At 33.1% G+C, this 10,945-nt stretch overlaps 1 pseudogene; it reads right to left on the bottom strand.

Moving 5' to 3' along the window:
• Positions 1-5,532: 5,532 nt before the first annotated feature.
• Positions 5,533-10,307, bottom strand: LOC127102936 (uncharacterized protein At4g06598-like; annotated as a pseudogene).
• Between the last annotated feature and the right edge of the window lie 638 nt (positions 10,308-10,945).

The following is a 10,945-nucleotide window of genomic DNA, read 5'->3' as shown; positions in this document are numbered from 1 at the left end:
CCAAATTGAATAGGTTTGAAATATATACAACTTTTATGAAGGAGAGTTTCTCATTTTGAGTCCATAGAAAAAGTTATTCAAGGTGGAAGAAGTGACATTTGACTAGGGACTTAGAAAATTTTCAAATATGTTTGATTTCCCAAACTTCCACCTCAAAATTTATCATGATCCAGGCTTCAAATGAAAAAGTATTCAACATGAAAGTTGTTCCCCTTGATCTCACCTTTCCAAAAACTCCAAAATCACCTCATTTGGCCAAAGAATAAATGACTTGCACATGGGTGTAAATTGAAGAACCATTTGGATAATTTCGACTTCCATTTTTCATACACGATTGCATGGCTTGACAACATGATTTCAGCATTGTTTACACTCAATTTTGGACCTAATTGTATCATTTGATGGGACTATCACACGCCCATGCAAGCATGCAAAGAGAATTTCACAAAATTTCCAAATTTGGAAGTGTTTAGAAATCAATCTCATGGCCTATAAATAAGACCCTTATTGCTCAGAATTAAGGACCTCATGCCTAAGCTTTGAACCTGCAATCCCAAACCCTCACCGTTGAAGGATAAGCTTAAAGATTTTCTTTGAAAATCGAGTTTCAAATCTCCATCTGTTTTGAGATTGAAACTCCAAGAGTCCATACCTTTCATTGATCCTAATCGCTTCCAACAAGCATCTGAAGCAAGGCTAAGCATAATTGAAAGTAAGATTGTGCCAATCTGAAGCTCCATTGAAGGTGAATTTTCAGAATTTTCATCTCTTAGATTCTCCCTTAATTCTACACCATTCTTGTTGATTTTTGGTTGTCTGAAGTCCTATCAAATTGAAGCAACTCAGTTCATGATCCTCAAAGTTCAAACCCCTGTATCTTTTTATATACTTGGAATTGATGAAAATTGAGGCCAGATTCGTGCTCCTGAGCATTTTTCCTTCAAATTAGTGTATTCACTTTTCATTTTCCATTGAGTTGAGTTTGGACCAGACCGATGGTGCTCACCAGAGAAGATGACCGGAGCTAGGGCTCCGGTGGTGCGCTGGATCAATCTAGGCCATCTGATCTGTTTGAAATGTTTTAATCTCACACGTCCATTGTGATTACCATGCCTGCAGCGCGTTTGACTAAGGACTTTGTGGAATGCGTGCTCCTGACCATCTGATCTGCCACCTCAATTAATGAGGGAGATCAGATGGCCCTTGTTTTTTGATTTTTTGATTTTTCCATTTAATCCTTTTATTTTAATTAATTCATATCAATTTCATTTTTAATCCAAAAAATATGGGACTTTTACCAAAAATTTTCAAATATTTTCCTCTTTCATATTCTGAATTAAAATTATTTTTTGGATAAATTTTGATATTTTTCATGAATTAATTGTTTTTGTGCATATTTTTAATTGTTTAAAAATACTCCTGAGTTTTCAAAAATTATGAAATTTTTTGTCTAAGATCCTTTGACCTTGTTTGACCTAAGATACATCTCTTGGCCATTTATTTGGTGTTTTGAAGAGGTTTTAGGTTTTTGATCAAACATAATTCAATTTAAATGCATTTTTTATTTGATTTTTAATTGATTAATTGTATAGAAATTATGTTGAGCCATTTTTATTGACTTGTGAAGTTTGGCTATGTGTTTGGGCCTTAGTCAAGATTGATTTGACTTTTGTTGGATTAAAATCATTGGATTTATGGGATTGATGAAATGTACATTTCATCTCCCAAAATGAATGAATGATTTTAATTTGATAAAAGTCCTCCCATGACCAAATTGTGTTTGTCTCATTTCTCTTCCCTCTTCATCTTCAATCCCATTCTATCCCATCCCTTTCATTGACCAATTAAGTCTCAATATCCTAAGGCTAATTGGTTTATCAATAATTTTGTGTTAGATGAACCAATACAAGTATGGATGAGATAGGTCCATCCTTTGATCTTTTTCTTTTTGTGTGTGGTATGTTTTAGGAGTATAGTTCATTATACCATATCTCTAACATGGATTAACACCAAAATTTCTATTGCCCGACCTCAGATAGTTGTGACTTCTACATAAGTCCAATTACGATTGCTTAACATAGCGCTAAATTTTGACCCTAAAGGCATAACATTCTAGTAAGTGAGATTGTAAGAATCCCCCCTTTCATGGTATTGTGTGGAAACTTAGCCTTTTTTCCTTCCTTTGGAAGATTTCTTGGTTCAAGGATCCATGCTTGTGAATAGAGGGTTGAGTGTTCTCCAAAGAATGACTTAATCAATTGAAAAGCAAAGCTCCACTAATATCAAATTAACTAATACTTGACTAACTTTTATTATTCTTGCTTTTCATTTCAAGTCATTTACTTTATGCAATTTAAATTCAAGTCATTTACCATTTCATTTGTCATTTACATATCATTTAACTTGTTTATGTTTATGCCATTTTCACTTTGCTCACTTGAGCCATATATTGTGATTGTATATATTTGTTTGTGTATCTTGTTTGTGTGTGTGGTCTTAGGACCTGAAAATACTTAATAAATAATAAAAACCCTAAAAAATGTTTATGTGGACTGTTGGGTTTGATCTGAGCTTTTGGACTTAGAATTAGGAAATACTCCATATGCAAAAGGACTTGACCAATGTCAACATTTCTGAAACCAAGTTATTGTGATTTGAGCTTTCATCTAATGCAAGTATTGGGATCCACATGAATTCATCTGTTACATGGTCTTGATACAACTGTTACTTTGAACCTGTGTCTAATGCCTTATTCTGAGCCAATCAAGAAGTATGTCATCTAATACATGAGAAGAAGAAGACTATGAAGTTGCTTGCTTGGATGTGGCTATATTTATTTGATGCCTTACTCTTCATTTTGCTACTTGTTTATTGATATTACTTGATTCAAAGTCCAAAGGGAAAGTGGGTTTCTATATCACATTCTTGTTTGTTGGATTGCATCTCATTGGTTAGATCTTTACAACTCTTAACTTTTAAATTTCTTCTTAGGATTAGTCTCTTCATCTTCTCCCATTTATTAAATTTCAAATCTCTCCCCCCTTTCAATAAACTTCTTTACTTGTGATTTCTAAATTTAGACCTTATTGCAAATTAGAAACTTTGGCCTTATGCCATTGCATTTTTAAACTCTTTTCTCAATCAAACTTGTAAATGAACTTAATCATATTGACTTAAAATTTCATAAGACAAAAAGAACTGACACTCATTCAAACTTCTGGGCCCTTTGTACCTCTTTTAAACTTAACCATTTGTTAAAAGTAATCCACTCACTTTGAAATTGATACCACGAACTACGACGTTTTGATCCCTCATTTTTATGTTGGTATGTAGGCACAAGTCCGAAGGTCTTATCAAACACAAAAATATAATTAAATGAATTCTTTTCTCATCCCCACACTCTATTTATTGCAAACATCTTTTATACCAAAAACACATACACACATAAGAAAGGGCTCCCTAGGAGTACCTAGGACACTTTGGGTGCTAACACCTTCCCTTTGTGTAACCAACCCCCTTACCTGTAATCTCTGGCATTTTATTAGTTTTGATTTGAAAACTTCTTATCTTTGGGTTTTGTTCATACTTTTCCCTTTTCCTTTGGAAACAATAAAAACATGGTGGTGACTCTGGTTTTATTGACGTTAAGTTTATCCATAGCTTAACGGTCATGAATTTACCGCTATAACATGATTGTTTTAGTGTTTAGCGGGGCAGTAAAATTTGAGTACCCGACATTCGAGAATCGCATAAAATGGAAAATTGTAGGATGATTAGGAAGACTTGGAATTGTTATTTTTCGTTCAGAATTTTGTGTTGATTCTTTTCGTAATATTATGATAGATTATGACCCAACCAGATCGTAATGACTTTTTGAGATGATTTTTTACATTAGATATGTTACTATAAGTTGGTGATCTTCCTTTAGTCTTTCCAAACATCAAAGTGATTTAAAGTTTTCTTGACGTTTTTACCATTATACTAAATGTTTTAATGCATTATTTATCCAAAAATAATCAACATTTTGTAAACAGAAGGAAAATTTAAATGATGGAGAAAACCTTGAAAGAGGGATATTTTATTTGACGTGAAAGATGGGAAACTAGAGGAAATCCCTAATTTTGGCATGGAATTTTATCGTATATATATTTTATGTCCACTAGGATGCCCATTTTTACAAAAATCGCCCTTTTGGGTTTTTCGATTTAGCGGGTATGTCATTTTTTTGTTTTATCCCTAATTTTTATCGGGACGTGTCTTTTTTTAGTCCACCAGGATACCCATTTTTTCCTAGGTTGACCTAGCAGGTTATATGTTTTTAAGCATAATATTTTTTGACTGTGTCAGAGTTCACGGGAAGTGGAAACTCCTCCTCATCCATAATGGTGAGGATCAAGGCTCCGCCTGAGAAGGCCATTTTCACAAAAAATGGTACGTCATAGTGTTGAGCCCACATGCTTTGTAAATCTGTATGTATTGACAAAATCTTATTTAGAACTAGGTAACATTCTTGTATTAAAGCTAAAGCAGGCAACATGAATCACAACAAAGTCGGAAGAATTTTACCTGTCAAGCAAAGAGGAGAAGAAAAATGCAGCTTTCAATCTTACTCACAAGGTGCTCGATGAAATTCCTCAAACAATCTTTTTCTTTTTTATTTATGTTTTTTCGGTTCTATTCTTGATTCCTTTCATTGATTATTCTTCGTCCCTTCTATTTTTCAGTTTGTGATGTTGTTGTGTTGTTGTGTTAGTTATTGTTGAATGTTGATGAAAGTTGAAATTGGTGGTGAAGGTATAGGTTTTGAGAGTGGTGAACTAAATCAATTATGGTGGTTTTAAGTTGGTTATGGTGGTGGTTTGAAGGTGTTTATGGTAGTGGAGGTTTGAAGGTGATGAAGATTTAAAGTCATGAAGATTAAAGGTGATGAAGATTCAAGGTTTGGTTATGGATAAGAAGATGCGATGAAGATGAAAATGAAGGAGATGAAGATTGAATAATGAAAAAGGTGGTGAAGTGTGAAGTTTGTTAGGAGGTGAAAATTGGTGAATTGTGATTAGTCCTTCATGGTGATGGTGAGTGAAGTTTAAATAGGATTAAATGGAGGGAAGTGAAGGAGGGAATATTAGTTAGAGTGGTTAAAACATTTAGGGTTGAGTGATTCATGGCCTTGGGATTATGACCCATGTGATAGATTTTAGAGAGGTTGAGATTGAATTTCAATTCATTTGGGATTGTGTTAGTTTAGAGGAAAAAATAAGTGGAAATATGTTTTGTTAAAATTAACTTTGAAGTGAATTTGTAGTGAATTTAGTTTGTGATTTGTGATATTTGAAATTAAATTTCATTTGGTTTTTTATTGAACTTGAATTTCATTTGGTTTTATTGATATTGCATATCTCTTGCTTTTTTGTTGTGAATTTCAATGAGTTTCGTATTAGTTAGCTTGAAGAGGTTGTTATGGTGGTTAGAGATTAGCTAATTGTTTAAGAGAGTTAATGGTTTTGATAATTAAAATATTTATTTTGCTTTTTATGAAGAGTTTTGGGGTTTAGTTGGTTTATTCTCCATATTCAGGATAAGATTATGCTAGTTAAGAAACTTAAGCTCAACCTGTACTTTAGACCCTTCTGCATGTAAAAACTGGACATTACTTTCCATATCGGATATGTACTGAAGTTTACGAATCCATGATCATTGAGAAAATTGTTGTTTAGAACATTTGTATCCATTTCGGACACAAAAGACTTTCGTGTAAACCATCCTTTATTTCAAAAGATTATCTAATGTCTTGTGAGTCAATATTATCATTTACAGGTGGTAGGATCCAATCTGGTTCATACAGTGTTCATGGGGTTGGTGTTCCTAATCTCTGAAAAGCTACAATGTCTTTTCCAGATGAAGCACCACTCATGTTTGAAAGAGAGTCCCATGATCTATTTTTCTATTTTGCTGCATTCATTTATGAATCCATGGGAACATGGCGAGCATCTTTGTTACGATAAAAATCTGGAGGTGACCAAGCCGGAATAAATAAGAAATTCTTAAATTTATACTCGTCACAATCCGCATAACAGGTGTTCGACACATTAATAGTGTCGACATATGAAAAATAATCACTTGATGGACGCCTATGACCACCTTTTCATAAAGGTGTTTCAGGCTCATTTAGGAGATCGTTGAACCATGATGGTTGCTCTTCAATAAGATGGCTCTCACATGAAGTACATTGGTGGTGTGTGTTTCCTTGTTTTGGCTTATTAACAGGTCTTGAACCAACGGTAGGATTTGAGACGGTATCAACATATGCTTGAGAAATACTAGGAATTTGGCTTTTGGGAGGAAGCAAAGCAAAAGCCTCCTTTCCAGGATACACAAAATTTATGATAGCTGATGAGCTCTTTGAATTTGCCCTAAAATAGGGATCAATAACTTTGGAGATTAAAGATTCGAGATCCCAAAATGAAAATGGTAAAGGGGCTTGAAATCAAAGCAACGTCGTTAACTCTCTCTCTCTCTCTCTCTCTCTCACACACACACACACACACACACAACACATGTTAGGGTTCATTTCTTCAACTACCTGTTTCTTCTTGTTGAAGTTGTTGTAGCTTGATTGATCACACTATGTTTAATTCAATGTGATGATGTGAATTTGGATGTAACTTAGATGCAATGTTTTACTGTTAATGCAAAAATGTGAATTTGCCATGAAGTGGTGTCATTTGAAAATGCATAGAAATGGCTTGAAATAATGGCTTAAAAATTATTTTGGAAAATGATTTAAAACTCACATGACAATATGAAAATCTAAAAAAGAGTTTGAAAATAATGAATCACTTTATTTAATTTTGAAAAATGACTTTTAAATAATTTTGTTATACATTTACCTCTTTTTAAATAAAATGGGATAAATGAAATGATGCATAATGAAACGAAAATTGACTTTAAAATTGATGAAGACCCAAAGTGGCACAATTGACTTTTTAATTTGACTATCCAAGAAAGGGAATCTAAGCGTCAAACAAGGCAAATGAACTAGCAACAAATGTCAGCATAGTCAAACTTTGACTTTTGACCTTTATTAAAAAATATGTTGATGGATAACAATGGTGCAGATGAACTATAAATAGAGGATTAAATAAAAACAATTAACTCTTGGAACATTTGCATGTAGTACTCAATCATAAAAATAATGATGCTTTTCAAAGGCACACATGAAATTAAGTACTCTTGACTCTACACCCATCCAGATATCTAAATAATGTAATGAAATGAATGTTGGAATGTATGATTAAATGGAATGATCATGTCATGCTGATGCAGATGAAAAAGAATCTGGGTAAAATTTATGGTATGACAGTTGCCCCATATTTAATTATCTTGAAATAAAGGATATGAAGAATGATATTTTTCATATGATCATGGTGGAAGGTATTTAAATATGTAGAAGACCCAAATTTTGTCATTTGAAAGAGGTGGAGTGTAATGAAATGCTATGCTTTTGTATGTGCTTATTGAGATTTTATCTTGCTGCGGATGTGAAATAGAAAGCAGACTCAATATGATGAAATGAGGTAAGATATTGTGAATTCCTGGAGATTTTATTTTGCTGGAGATATGAACACTTGTTGCCTATTCGTAGGTTTTTTGTTCTTACTATCCCACTTTGGTGTAATAATTATTTCCATAGAGAGAGAATTACCGTCAAATTGTGTGTTCAGACTTAGACTGAAATGAGAAAAAGAGCCGATATCAATACTGATTTTGATATTGTAACAAAAGATAAAGAACCAATATCAACAATGACTTTGACATCGTAACAAAAGATAAAGAGACCATATCAACACTGAATTTTATACCGTAAAAATAGATAAATAACTAATATCAACACTGACATTAATATTGTAACAAAAGATAAAGAACTGATATCAACATTGATTGATATCGTAACTAACGATAAAGAGCCGATATCAACACTGAACTTAATAACGTACCAATAGATAAAGAGCCGATATCAACATTGACTTTAATATCGTAACAAAAGATAAATAGACGATATCAACATTAACTTTGATATCATAATAAGAGATAAAGAGTCAATATCAACACTGGCTTTGATATCGTGACAAAAGATAAATAATTGATATCAATACAGACTTTGATATCGCAACAAAGTTTAAAGAGCTAATATCAACACTGACTTTGATATCGTAACAAGCAATAAAGAGTCGGTATCAACAATGACTTTGATATCGTGACAAAAGATAAAGAACCGATATCAACAATGAATATGATATCTTAACAAGAGATAAATAACCGATATCAACATTAACTTTAATATCGTAACAAAAGATAAATAGATGATATCAACACTGACTTTGATATCGTAACAAAAGATAAAGAGTCGATATCTACACTGGCTTTGATGTCGTAAAAAGTGATAAAGGGCCGATATCAATATTGACTTTTATATTGTAACAGAAGGTAAATGGCTGATATCATCACTGACTTTGATATCATAACAAAAGATAAAGAATTGATATCAACATTGACTTTGATATTGTAACAAACGATAAAGAATCGATATCAACATTGACTTTAATAACGTGACAAGAGATGAAGGGCCGATATCAACACTAACTTTGATATCATGACAGAAGGTAAATAGCCGATATGAACACTAACTTTTATATCGTAAAAAAAGATAAAGAACTAATATCAACACTGACTTTGATATTATAACAAACGATAAAGAATCGATATCAACACTGACATTGATATTGTAACAGAAGATTAAAGAAATCGATACCAACAATGACTTTGGTATCACAACAAAGGATAAAAGAGGTTCATACCTACACTGACTTTGGAATTGTGGTTAGGGAACGAAACATGAAAACTTCTTGGATATCTGAAAAGAATTAGTCCTTTAGAGAATATACCCGAGGGTAGTGTTTCATAGAAGCTTGCTGGGAATTTGAAGAAAATAACTTGTCATGGGAGAGGCAAAAATAATATTACTAGGGTCAGTGCTTACTGAATGTAACATGCTTGAGGCGCAAACAAACAGATACTTGCGGGGAAATTGTTCACAAGGGAAATTTACTGGGGAAAAGGTTTCTTGAACAAGTGAATCATAGGGAAATTATCTGCTGGGGGATAAAAAGTTCCAATGAGACTCACTAGGGAGATTATTTATCGGGGAGATGTCCTACTAGGGAACTGAATCTAAAGGAGACTTGTTAAGAAACATATTTAATTGGAAAAGATCCATCTTGAAAACCTATGGTTATCCCAACTTACTTCATAGGCAACAAAGGATTTTAATGGGGAATTAAACTAGATTTTCATCAAATCTAGCTTATGATATGTGTGCATGTTCTTATTCTATTGTGATTCATGAAGTGCCCTCTTGGTTACCTGGCGGGGTATACCATGTATAGAAAAATATGGTGAAGTGTGAAGTTTCTTAAGAGATGAAAATTGGTGAATTGTGATTAGTCCTTCATGCTGATGGTAAGTGAAGTTTAAATATGATTTAAACGGAGGGAATTAAAGGGGGGAAAGTTAGTTAGAGTGGTTAAAACATTTAGGGTTGAGTGATTCATGGTCTTTGGATTGTGATCCATATAGGTTTAAGAGAGGTTGGGATTGGATTTCAATTTGTTTGGGATTGTATTTTTTTAGAGGCAAAAATAAGTGGAAATGTGTTTTTTAAAATTAACTTTGAAGTGAATTTGTAGTGAATTTAGTTTGTAATTTGTCTTTGTTGAAATTAAATTTCATTTGATTTTTTTGTTGAAATTGTATTTCATTTGGTTTTATTGAAATTTTATTTCATTTGGTTTTTTGTTATGAATTTCAATGAGTTTTCTATTAGTTAGATTGAAGAGGTTATTATGGTGGTTAGAGATTAGCTAACTGTTTAGGAGAGTTAACGGTTTTGATAATTAGTATATTTATTTTGCTTTCTATGATGACTTTTGGGGTTTGGTTGCTTTATTGTCCATACTCAGGATAAGATTATGCTAGTTAAGAAACACAAGCTCAGCCGATACTTCAGACCCTTATGCCTAGAAAGATTGAACATTTCTTTCTAGCTCAGATATGTACTAAAGCTTACGAAGCCGATCGTTGCATAAATTTTTGTTTATAATGTTTTGTAAATGTTTCAGAAGCAGATGACCTTACATGGGAACATGGCTAACATCTTTGTTATGATCAAAATCTGGAGGTGACAAAGCCGAAACAGATAATAAATTCTTATATTTATACTTGTCATGATCCGGATAACTGATGTTCATCACATTAAGGGTGTCGATATATGAAAAATAATCACTTGATGCACGCCTATGACAACCTTTTGTTAAAGGGTTTCAAGCTCATTTAGGAGACCATCAAACCATGATGGTTGCTCTTCAATATGATGGCTCTCAGATGCAGTACATTGGTGGTGTGTGTTTCCATCTCTTGGCTTATTAATAGGTCTTAAAACAACAATAGGATTTGAGATATAATCAACATATTCTTGATAAATACTAGGAATTAGGATTTTTGGAGGAAGCAACACATTAGCCTGCTTTCCAGGATACACGAAATTTATGACAACTTATGAGCTCTTTGAATTTACCCTAGAAAAGGGATCAATAACTTCAAGATTAAGGAATCGAGATCCCCAAAATGAAAATGGTAAAGGGGCTTGAAATCAAATCAAAGTAGTTAACATTCCTTTCTCTCTCTCTCTCTCTCTCTCTCTCTCTCTCACACACACACACACACACACACACACACACACACACACACGCACACACGCACACACACACACACATGTTAGGGTTCATTTCTTCAACTACATGTCTTTTCTTGTTGAAGTTGTTGTGGCTTGATTGATCACACTATGTTGAATTCAATGTCATGAAATGAATTCGGATGTAACTTAGAT

The sequence above is a fragment of the Lathyrus oleraceus genome, chromosome 7 (genome assembly GCF_024323335.1).
Source record: "Lathyrus oleraceus cultivar Zhongwan6 chromosome 7, CAAS_Psat_ZW6_1.0, whole genome shotgun sequence".
Classification (NCBI taxonomy): domain Eukaryota; kingdom Viridiplantae; phylum Streptophyta; class Magnoliopsida; order Fabales; family Fabaceae; genus Lathyrus; species Lathyrus oleraceus.
Note: the sequence above shows the minus strand (reverse complement) of the source record. Positions and strands in the feature narration are given on the sequence as shown.